This window comes from Scyliorhinus torazame, chromosome 5 (genome assembly GCF_047496885.1).
Source record: "Scyliorhinus torazame isolate Kashiwa2021f chromosome 5, sScyTor2.1, whole genome shotgun sequence".
NCBI lineage: Eukaryota > Metazoa > Chordata > Chondrichthyes > Carcharhiniformes > Scyliorhinidae > Scyliorhinus > Scyliorhinus torazame.
In genome coordinates this window covers 74559809-74571080 of record NC_092711.1, presented here as the reverse complement: position 1 = coordinate 74571080, position 11272 = coordinate 74559809, and the positions used below count along the sequence as shown (strand labels likewise).

Here is an 11272-nt window from a genome sequence, read left to right as displayed (position 1 = left end):
AGTGTTCCAGTGAACTGACTGTGGAAAGAGCTTTAACCAGTTACACCGCCTGAAAAATCATCTTGTTTCCTCTTGTGGGAGAGTCTAAGACCAAAGAGCATAATCTCAGAGTAAGGGATCTCAAATTTAGGACAGAGATGAGGAGACATTTCTTCCATCAGAGGGCAGTGAATCTGTGGAATTCTTCAGCTGGCATTCTGCCTCTGGAGTTTACCAAAATAAGGCAAAGGTGAAGTTGGCTTTACCCGGATGGGCCGCTTGGTGGCGCAGTGGCGCTTTCACTGAGGGGCCATGAGTTCAGTAACATCCCAGACAGGATTGGTGAGAAATACCTGTCTGGGAAAGGGGAGAAAACTATATAATCGGGGAAATGGAGCGCTCCCGAAGTACCTTAGAGAAAGGAGTTCGGCAAAGCCTTATTTTCTTCATTTTTCATTCAATATTTATTACAATTTCAGAGAAAATATTACAGAAAAGCTTATTTTGAATTAACAAAAGGGAACATAATGATTGAGGGTCACACTGAGAACAGAACACATGCCCTCTGAGCTGCCAAATGTATGTACAACTGTAACAGACATCAGAAAGAGAGAACAGGAGCTCAACATAAAGGGAAGGCAACTGTTGTAAATAAGGTACGAGATAAGTTACTTATTTAGACATGACATTGAGAGAAATTATTAGCTACAATTACATTACAGCCAAAATTATCTCGTACATTTCAAACTGAAAAACAGAAATACTGTCCATGATTGTCTCAGTTACAGATGCAGAATAATAAACTGAGAGAATTTTACTGTGAGAGTCACCAAGAGGAGATATTGTATTTCTGTCACACGCACATCACAATAAACAGTTGAGGAAAATCTACAGCGTCCGAAAGTCAACCGATCACTTGATCTGTAAACGAGAGAGAAAATGACGAAGCAGATGTTTATGATCTGGGACATTGATGTTAGAGTTTTTAATCAATCAAACATTTAGAGATTTTTGAAACGGCTTCTGTCAGTTTGAAGTGTGAGTGGATTGAATCTTCTCACCTTCACCAGAGTGACTGCAGCGCTGTAGGAAATGCTCAGGAAGAACAGGGTGTTGAATGTGGAAGCGGTTGTCCAGATGTTCCCGTTATCATCCTCATAGTCTTCAGTCCAGGTGTGGTCTGTGGTATCTACGAGGATAGAGCAAATAAATATAATCAGATTGTTTATTAATCCAGGATATATTTTTAATATTCTCGCTTCATTTTCTCCCGCTGCGAATTCATTCTTTAATATATTTGTCATTGCATATCTACTGTTGAGTTTGTGACACTCAGAAATCGATCTCTGTAACTTTTTTCTTCCAAGTAAGGGGCAAGTTAGCGTGACCAATCCACCTACCCTGCACATCTTTGGGTTGTGGGGTGAGACCCACGGGTCACGGAGAAACTCCACTGGGACAGAGACCCAGGAGCGGGATCAACCCCAGGTCCATGGCGGCGTGAGGCAGCAGTGCTATCCATTATGCCACCGTGCCGCCATTGCCTGATGTTTGTGTTTGTTCTTTATCTTTTGTGTCTGTGTAGATGCGAAATTCGTGTTTTGATTTACTCCTCTGTTGTGTGTCCCGATGTCTTTTTAAGTGTCATTGTGTGTGTTCATGTGTCAATGAGTATTGATCTGTGTATTTGTGTGTCAGCGCCTGTCTGTGAACTTTGTTTATCTTCTGTTAATCTGTATGTATGAGTGTTTTATTGTGTGTGTTTGTGTGTTGAAGTCTATGTTTATATATTAATGCCTGTGTTAATATAAGTTTATACTTCCCTGCCCAGTAATGAAAGTGTTAATGTGTCTTTATACGTTCAACATGCATGTCAGTGTCTTAATGTTTGTGTCTGGATAAGTGCGTTTATGTGTGTGTGTGTTGATGCGTGTATTTCATCATAGAATCATCATCATATAATCCCTACTGTGCCGAACGAGGCCATTCGGCCCATTCAGTCTGCACCGACCCTCCGAAAGAGCACTCTACCTGGACGCATGCCCCTGCCCTATCTCCAGAACCTCGTAACCCCACCTAACGTTGTGGGCACTAAGGGGTAATATAGCATGGCCAATCCACCTAACCTGCACATCCTTGGACTGTGGGAGGGAACCGGAGCACGCGGAGGAAACACGGACACGGGACAATGTGGAAACTCAACACGGACAATCACCCGAGGCTGGAATTGAACCCGGGTTTCTGGCGCTGCGAGGCAGCAGTGCTATTTATGCGCTGATGGTTGTTCATAACTATCTATTGATGTGTATTGATGACTCTCTGTGTATTCATGTGTGTTCGTGTTAATGAGTGTAAGTGTATGCTAATATGTGTCCACCTGATTAGTGTGCTAACGTGGATTATTGTCTCTGTTTGAATGGAAATATTTCTGTCATCGTGAAATTCTGCTAATGTACATGTTATTGGTTACATTTGTGTTTCATATTCTTCAGTCAATCTGCTTGTCTCGTTTCATATGTTTGTGTATCTGTGTGGACATGTGGTTGTATGTGTCTGTGTACATTTGTGTACCCGCTTGTGTGTGTGGATTTGTGTGTGAATGTGCACGTGTGTCTGTGTGTATAAACATGTGCTTTCTTGTGTTTAGGTGCAGGTTTGTGAATTTTTGCGTGTGTTTTTGTGACAAAATATGTGTGGTTCGTTATGCCTGGGTGTATGTTTATGCATGTGTTTCTATGTGTGTCTATGTATGTGTTTGTGTCTACGTGTGAGCGTGTGTGGGTCTGTGTGCATGTATGTGTAGTGTTTGTGTCTTAATCTGTCTGTGTATTTGTATCAGCTGCCTGTAGCGTTGCCATTTGTGGGTATTATTGGTACCTATGTAGAATATGTTGAACTTTCTGCTTATAAATGTGTTTTCTGTGAGGTGCACGCTGCCATCAGGTGACCGAATGCAAAAATACAAGGAGGTGCCTCAGGAGAGAACAGTGAAAACCCAGGGAGAATTCAATCACCAGTCTGGATTTGGATTATGGGGAATCGGGTTTTAGCATACTGATAAGACGAACAAGAGTGCTAAAACAATTATGTTGCACAAATAGATACTTTCAGACATCTTTATCATTATGGCCTTTGAAACCCTTCAGCCAGTAAGCTCCATGCCGTCTTGTAATGTCAGTAACTGAGTTCTTAGTCTAGAGAACCGTTTACTTCCAAACTCCCTGCTTGGGGACTGGGAAGATATTGAGTTAATAATCTCCCTCTCTCTGGTCAGCTCAGCAAATTGCCTTTGGGATCTCCCTGCTGGAGGTGGAGATACAGAGAGTTCACTCATCACCTTCCTCCTCTTTTGGTCGGGAATGTGGAGGTAAAATGGGTTAGTATTGCCCCTTTGCTGGGGAAGTGTGGGTACAGTGGATTAAATAATGCCCACCCACCTCTCTTTGTTGGGGAAGTGGGGAGACAGTGGATTAACAATTTCCCTTTCCCCTCTCTTTGACTAGGGATTATCGGTCTATGTTTCTGTGTGACCCTCAATTCAGTTCCCAGTGGGTGTGATGCAGCAACTTAAAGCTGACATTAATTTTAATGGGATGGACAATGAGAGAAGCAGGAACACCGAGATCTAAATATGATGTGTTTGTTTGTCTGAAATGGGAAAGTATCCGATTTCTCCTCAGCGGGAGGAAAGTCAATGAAGATATTTTGCTGAATCCTGGAATGAATGAGTTTTGCTCTGTCTCAAACCCAGGGTGTATCTGAGCTGGGAGCACTGGTTGTATGAGACTTGGGGACCAGACCTGTAGAAATCCGGGTCACATTGAACAGATCTGACCTTAGCAAAGTGGAAGCACCATTAATTAAGTGGCTGTGCATTTAAATCACAATTGGAGGAAAAAGCCTTTATTATTTTTATTTTAGTTGCAAATATAACCAATAGATACTCATTGACATGAATTAACGGTGTCCATCAGAGCGAGGGAAATGTTCACAAAACTGGGTTTACCGCTGGATTTATCAACCGTTCTGTTGATGATCTTCAAGGGGATGGCTTCATGTCCCACCACACAGGAGTAAGAAGCGCCGCTGGCCCACTCCTCCGCTGCAATGGATAACAGGCTGTACATGAAGAAGGAGCTATTGCCGTTCTTCGCCATCACCTCGGTGTTCTTGTAGTTCCCGGGATTCACCGGCTTGTCATTGACGGTCCACTTGACGAAGATCTCTCGGGGGGAGAAACCTCTCACTAAGCAGCTGAGGGAGACGAATCTCTGAGCGGAGACGTCTTCAGCCGAGGGCAGGAGGACAGAGACGGACGGTTCCCGCGGATTGGGATCTGCAGAAAATGTACAATAAATGTCAATAAAATGGGGAATTCCGGAGACATTGGAACCGCGGGTTAGATGTGAGAGAATTGTGTTTTGTGTTGGATTTTAAAGGTTTCCATTTCCCAGTTTGGGATCTGTCCGGTTTCCCAGCTCGGAGCTGAGGTGGACACAAGCCTTTACCCTGAGAATTTACGGATAATGGATTCGAAAGTTTCAGAAAGCGTACAGCAGGGAAACAGGCCATTCGGCCCGCCTGTTCTGTGCTGGTGTATAAACTCCACTCCAGGCTCCTCCCACCTTACCCCAAGAGCATTGGGAAGAACACCCTTATTGAAAAGGGAGGGAATCAAAAACGGGTAACTATAGGCCAGGGACATTAATAGCTGAGCATTTAAGCATACAGAGTGTAATCAAGCTGGGTCTGCCCGGCTTCGTGAAGGGTAAATCATGCCTGACAAATTTATTGCAATTCTTTGAGGTGATAACGAGAAGGCGAGAGAGAGGGGGACCAGTAGATGTGATATACATGAATTTCAAAACTGTGTTTAATAAGTGAATGTACTATTGCCATGGCTGCAGATACAAAAATGGAAAGGTAAGTGGTGAGGTATACAGAATATCCACAGAGGGCCAGAGATAGCGTAACTTACTGAGTAAAAACTTGGCAGATGAAACATAATGTAGGAAAATGCGAGGTTAGACACTTTAGTAGGAGGAAGAACATAACGGAATATTATTTAGATGGAGAAAGACTGTAGAAAGCTAAAGTAACGGGGGAATTGGGGGTCCTCGTGCAGAAACCACACAAAGCAAGTTCTGCAGGTAATATGGAGACAAACTGAATGTTGACATTTATTTCAAAGGGAATAGAATATAAACATGGGGAAGTCGAGCTAAAACTATACAAGGCATTAGTTAGACTGCACCTGGTATACTTTGAATAGTTTTGGTGCCCTTATCTAAGGAAGACAATTGGTTTTGAAGGCAGTCCAGAGAAGGATCACGAGGTTGATCCCGAGTATGGAGGGATTTTCTTATGGGGAGAGGTTAAGTAGGCTGGGTTTTACTTATTGGAGTTTAGAGGAATGAAGGCAGCCGAATCGAGACATGAAAGATTCTCAGAGAGCTTCTTAGGAGGTTGTTTTCCCTTGTGGGATTTCTGTTTATTTTTCAATGCCTGCCGATTTTCCTGCCAAAAGCTTTTTTCAAAGAGATTGAGGGAAGGATTACTTTGTTCATATGGGGAGGGAAGGTGGCCAGAGTTAGAAAGGTGCTGCTACAGAGGGGAAGGCAGGCAGGGGGTTTGGGTCTTCCGAACCTGATGTATTACTACTGGGCGGCGAATGTGGAGAAGGTGCGGAGCTGGGTCAGTGGGGTTGATTCCCAGTGGATCAGAACGGACGAATGGAGGACAGTTTGTGCAGGGGGTCCGGATTGAAAGCACTAGCATCAGCGCTGCTCCCGATGGCCCCGGGGAAATACTCAGGGTGTCCCGTAATAATAGCTTCATTGAGAATTTGGAGGCAGTTTTGCCAACACTTCGGGTTGGGGGCAGGGTCAAGGGAAATGCCGATTCAGGGAAACCACAGATTTGAGCCAGGGAAGTGGGATGGAAATTTTCGGAAATGGGAGGAGAAGGGGATTAAGACACCAAAAGATTTGTTTCTTAGGGGTCGGTTTGCAAGTTTGAAGGAGCTGGAAGCGAAGTATGGGCTGGGGCAAGGGGAAATGTTTAGATACATGCATGTTCGGGATTTTGCCAGAAAGGAGAGACAGAGCTTCCCGGTGGAGCAGGTCTCCACATTGCTGGAGGAGGTGCCGATGACAGGGGGACTGGAGAAGGGGGTAGTGTCGGCGGTTTACAGAGCTATTTTGGAAGAGGAGAAGGCACCACTGGAAAGGATCAAAGCAAAGTGGGGGGAAGAGTTGGGCGAGCATATGGAGGAGGGGTTCTGATGTGAGGTGCTCCGGAGAGTGAATGCCTCCACCTCATGTGCAAGTTTGGGGCTGGTACAGCTGAAGGTGGTATACAGAGCACACCTCACGAGGGCGAGGATGAGCCAATTCTTTGAAGGAGTAGAAGATGTGTGTGAACGTTGCGGGCGGGCGGGTGGGGGGGGGGGGGGGGTGCTGCTAATCATGTTCATATGTTTTGGTCCTGTCCAAAGCTAGAGGAGTATTGGAAGGAGGATTTTAGGATAATTTCTAAAGTGATGCACGTGAAACTGGCCCCTATTCGGGGTGTCGGACCACCCAGGGTTGGAAACGCGTGCGGAGGCAGATGTTGTAGCCTTCGCCTTGTTGATCGCCCGAAAGCGGATCCTGATAGGTTGGAGAGCAACCGCTCCACCCTGTGCCCTGGCGTGACGGGGGGACCTATTGGAATTCTTGACTCTTGAGTAGGTTAAGTTTGAACTGAGGGGAAGGATGGAGGGGTTCTACAATTCATAGGCATTATTCATTATGCACTTTCAAGAAGCAGATAACATAGAACATTAGTTGAGGCGGGTGGGTGGGAGGGTTGGGGGGAGGGTGTGTGTGTGTGTTAATGGCGACTATGGGTGATCCCTAATTCCTTTTTGTCATTTGTTTGTGTGAACATGCGGGCTAATGTTTGGGGTTTGGTGGGAGGATGGGATCGTTGTTATTGGTATGGGGATTGACATATTTGTTACTGATTATTGTTTATTGTTGGTGGGTGTAAGTTTGGGAGAAAATGTGAAAAAGGAGGAGAATAAAAAAAATATTTTAATTTTTTTTAATAAACAGTGCCAGTGACTGTGAAAGACCCCTAGACGCTACATTCCAGTGCCTGTTTGGGTACGCAGAGGGAGAATTCAGAATGTCCATATTACCTAACAGCACGTTTCGGGACTTGTGGGAGGAAACCGGAGCACCCAGAGGAAAACCCACGCAGACACGGGGAGAACGTGCAGACTCCGCACAGACAGTGACCCAAGCTGGGAATCGAACCTGGGACCCTGGAGCTGTGAAGCAACAGTGCTATACACTGTGCTACCATGCCGCCCATCCCACCCAGCAACAATACACTGTTTTAATCAGACCCAAGAGTAGATTCAAGATGTCACGCTCGGCACAAAGATACTAGATATTATAGACTGTAAGATCCACAAACTCTGCCAAGGTGGCTGCAACTTAACAGGTTATTATGGACATTAAACTGTGGGCAACATTCGATTCTGTGACCAATATTTAGTTAACACGGATCTGAGTAAGGAAACTTTGCAGCCACCTGTGAAGCTTAAATGTCTCGTTGTGTCAGGATGAACCAGCATTTGAGGAATATGAAATCTCGGGACTGTTGGTCTCCAAGTGTCATATTGAACACAGGAGAATGAGCTCGAATTGGGGCAGAGATAAGCGTGAGTGAGCATCGTAAACTGCTATTGTATCGCGGTGTTCTGGGTCTGAGTTTTAACCCTGCAGTTAATAGTCAGGGATACAGTATAATAAACCCTGAACAAAGCAAATGTGTGTGTGAGAAGCATCTGAAGCACCAGGAACCAGCTGAACCAGCAGAGCTGAATGTTTTCCAGTGCAGCCACAGTACTGAACATATTCCAGCTTCCAAGTCCACCTGAGAACCAACCTCCTGGCGATTCATCTACAGAAAGCTTCAGAGCCTCGTGAGAATTATTCGTTTCTAAAAATGCTTCACTCCAACTAAAGGATTAGTTCAACACGAAGACAACAGACCTGCAGCGATATAAAGATTGCAGTCTACATTCCATTTCCATCATTACAGCTTCAACTTGATCTGTACCTAATTTCTGTGTATGTGTCAGTGAGTGTGAAAGAGATGAGGAGCTGAGATGTTCAAACATCCAGGGAAATAGTGTGATAATAAATAAACTTTATTCCTTTAAAAATCATCAGTCAGCCTGCTGCTGAAATGTATTTTAAATAAAGAAATATCACTCTGAGGGGAAGAAAATATCACATAAACATCCTGATAATGAACTGGAAAGGACCACTAAGTGTAATCAAACACTATATAACCCCCTTCAGGTAGCTAGATAGAGGCTGAACCCTCTCACACTGAATGTCTACGTGATCCACAGACACCTCCAGGCGAAAAAACATCAGCTTCAGCCTGGGAGTGGGTGAAACATTAAAAAAACCTATTGCCGTTTAACAGTTCGCCGGGCACTAGGACCCGGCTGGGAACAGAAACCTTCAGGCCCCGCCCACTAGCTGCAGCATCACCAATACGCCAGCGCATGCGCCCTGCTTCCCCAAGATGGCGGCTGTGAACCAGGGCCTGGTCCCGGGAGAGAGCTGACCGGCGGTGATGTGACCTGAGGATCACCGCACCTCAGGCAAGGGGGCAGGTTGGGAAGGCGGTGCCTTCGGGAATAACTGGGAAGGTGATGTTTGGTCAGTTGCTGCAGTCTGTGTAGTGAAGGTGCTGTCACAGTGGTGTGAGGTGAGGAAGTACAGGATTATCACCCAGCAATGATCAATTAAGGGGAATGTAAATCCAGCTCAGGCTGCTTTCAGATTGGAAAGGGAGCTAAGGTGTGTCCTCAGAGCTGGTGAATGTTGGGGCTTTGGCACTTAATCTATAAATTAATTCCCTCCCTCCCTCTACCACCTCTACCTTTAAAGTCGTAAAATTTTACAGCACGGAAAGGGCCCCTTCGGCCCATTCACAATCTTTATTATTGTCACAAGAAGGCTTACATTAACACTGCAATGAAGTTACTATTAAAATCCCTGAGTTGCCACACTCCGACACCAGTTCGGATGCACTGAGGAATAATTCAGAATGTCCAATTCACCTAAGAAGCTGGTCTTTCGGTACTTGTGGGAGGAAACCCACGCAGACACGGGCAGAATGTGCAGACTCCGCACAGACAGTGACCCAAGCCAGGAATCGAACCCAGGTCACTGGCGTTGTGAAGCAGCAGTGCTAACCACTATACTACTGTGCCGCCCATAAGATTATTAGATTACTAGGTCTGCATGAATTGTGTCCCAGGATGCTGTGGGAGGCCAGGGAGGAGATTTCAGGGGCTCTGACCCAAACTTTTAATTTCTGGCCACGAGGGGAGTTGCCAGGTGACTTGAGAACAGCTAATGTGGTCCTATTATTTAAGAAAGGTTGTTGAGATAAGCCAGGGAACTGCAGTCTAGTGAGTCTTACATCAGTGGTCGGGAAACTATTGGAGAAAGTTCTGATGGACTCTATTTCCACTTGGAGAGGTTTGATCAGGAATAGTCAGCATGACTTTGTCAGAGGGAGGTCATGCCGAACAAATTTGATTGCATTTTTTGAGCATGTGACCAGGTGTGGAGATGGGGGTTGTGCAGTTGATGTAGTTTACATGGATTTCAATAAAGCTTTGGACAAGATCCCACATGGAAGACTTGCGGATAACTCAAAGATTGGCCAGATGGTTAACAGTGAGGTTGAGTGTCTTGGGTTCCAGAAAGATATAGACGGAATGGGCAGAAAAGTGGCAAATGGAACTGGAACCCTAAAAAGTGAGGTGACACACTTTGGAAGGGGTAATGTGACAAGGAAGTATTCAATGAACAGCATGACACTGGGAAGTTCTGAGCAACAAAGGGACCTTGGCGTGTTTGTCCAGAGATCTCTGAACGTGGAAGGGCAGGTTAATAGGGTGGTGAAAAAGACATATGGGACATTACTGTGAGCATTTCTGGTTGCTACATTATAAGAACGAGAACTACAAGCAGGAGTAGGCCATCTGGCCCCTCGAGCCTGCTCCACCATTCAATGAGATCATGGCTGATCTTTTGTGGACTCCGCTCCACTTTCCAGCCCGAACACCATAACCCTTAATCCCTTTATTCTTCAAAAAACTATCTTTATCTTAAAACCATTTAATGAAGGAGCATCTACTGCTTCACTGGGTAAGGAATTCCATAGATTCACAACCCTTTGGGTGAAGACGTTCCTCCTAAACTCAGTCCAAAATCTACTTCCCCTTATTTTGAGGCTATGCCCCCTAGTTCTGCTTTCACCCACCAGTGGAAACAACCTGCCTGCATCTATCCTATCTATTCCCTTCATAATTTGATATGTTTCTATAAGAGCCCCCCTCATCCTTCTAAATTCCAACGAGTACAGTCCCAGTCTACTCAACCTCTCCTCATAATCCAACCCCTTCAGCTCTGGGATTAACCTCTTGAATCTCCTCTGCACACCCTCCAGTGCCAGTATGTCCTTTCTCAAGTAAGGAGACCACAACTGAACACAATACTCCAGCTGTGGCCTCACTAACACCTTGTACAATTGCAGCAGAACCTCCCTAGTCTTAAACTCCATCCGTCTAGCAATGAAGGACAAAATTCCATTTGCCTTCTTAATCACCTGTAAACCAACTTTTTGCGACTCATGCACTAGCACACCCAGGGCTCTTTGCACAGCAGCATGTTTTAATATTTTATCATTTAAATAATAATCCCTTTTGCTGTTATTCCTACCAAAATGGATAACCTCACATTTGTCAACATTGTATTCCATCTGCCAGACCCTAGCCCATTCACTGAGCCTATCCAAATCCCTATACAGACTTCCAGTATCCTCTGCACTTTTTGTTTTACCACTTATCTTAGTGTCGTCTGCAAACATGGACACATTGCCCTTGGTCCCCAACTCCAAATCATCTATGTAAATTGTGAACAGTTGTGGGCCCAACACTGATCCCTGAGGGACACCACTAGCTACCGATTGCCAACCAGAGAAACACCCATTAATCCCCACTCTTTGCTTTCTATTAATTAACCAATCCTCTATCCATGCTACTACTTTCCCTTTAATGCCATGCATCTTTATCTTATGCAGCAAACCTTTGTGTGGCACCTTGTCAAAGGCTTTCTGGAAATCCGGATATACCACATCCATTGGCTCCCCGTTATCTACGGCACTGGTAATGTCCTGAACAAATTCCACTAAATTAGTTCGGCACGACCTG

General features: G+C 45.1%; 1 long non-coding RNA gene across 1 annotated transcript in view; it reads right to left on the bottom strand.

Annotated features, from left to right (window-relative positions):
• Positions 1-3866: 3866 nt before the first annotated feature.
• The window catches only part of LOC140418487 (uncharacterized), a 35931-nt gene continuing 28525 nt past the window's right edge, over positions 3867-11272 (bottom strand). Inside the window, exon 3 of the long non-coding RNA XR_011945077.1 lies at positions 3867-4315. This is a non-coding gene — a long non-coding RNA (uncharacterized lncRNA). The remainder of the gene's footprint in view (positions 4316-11272) is intronic.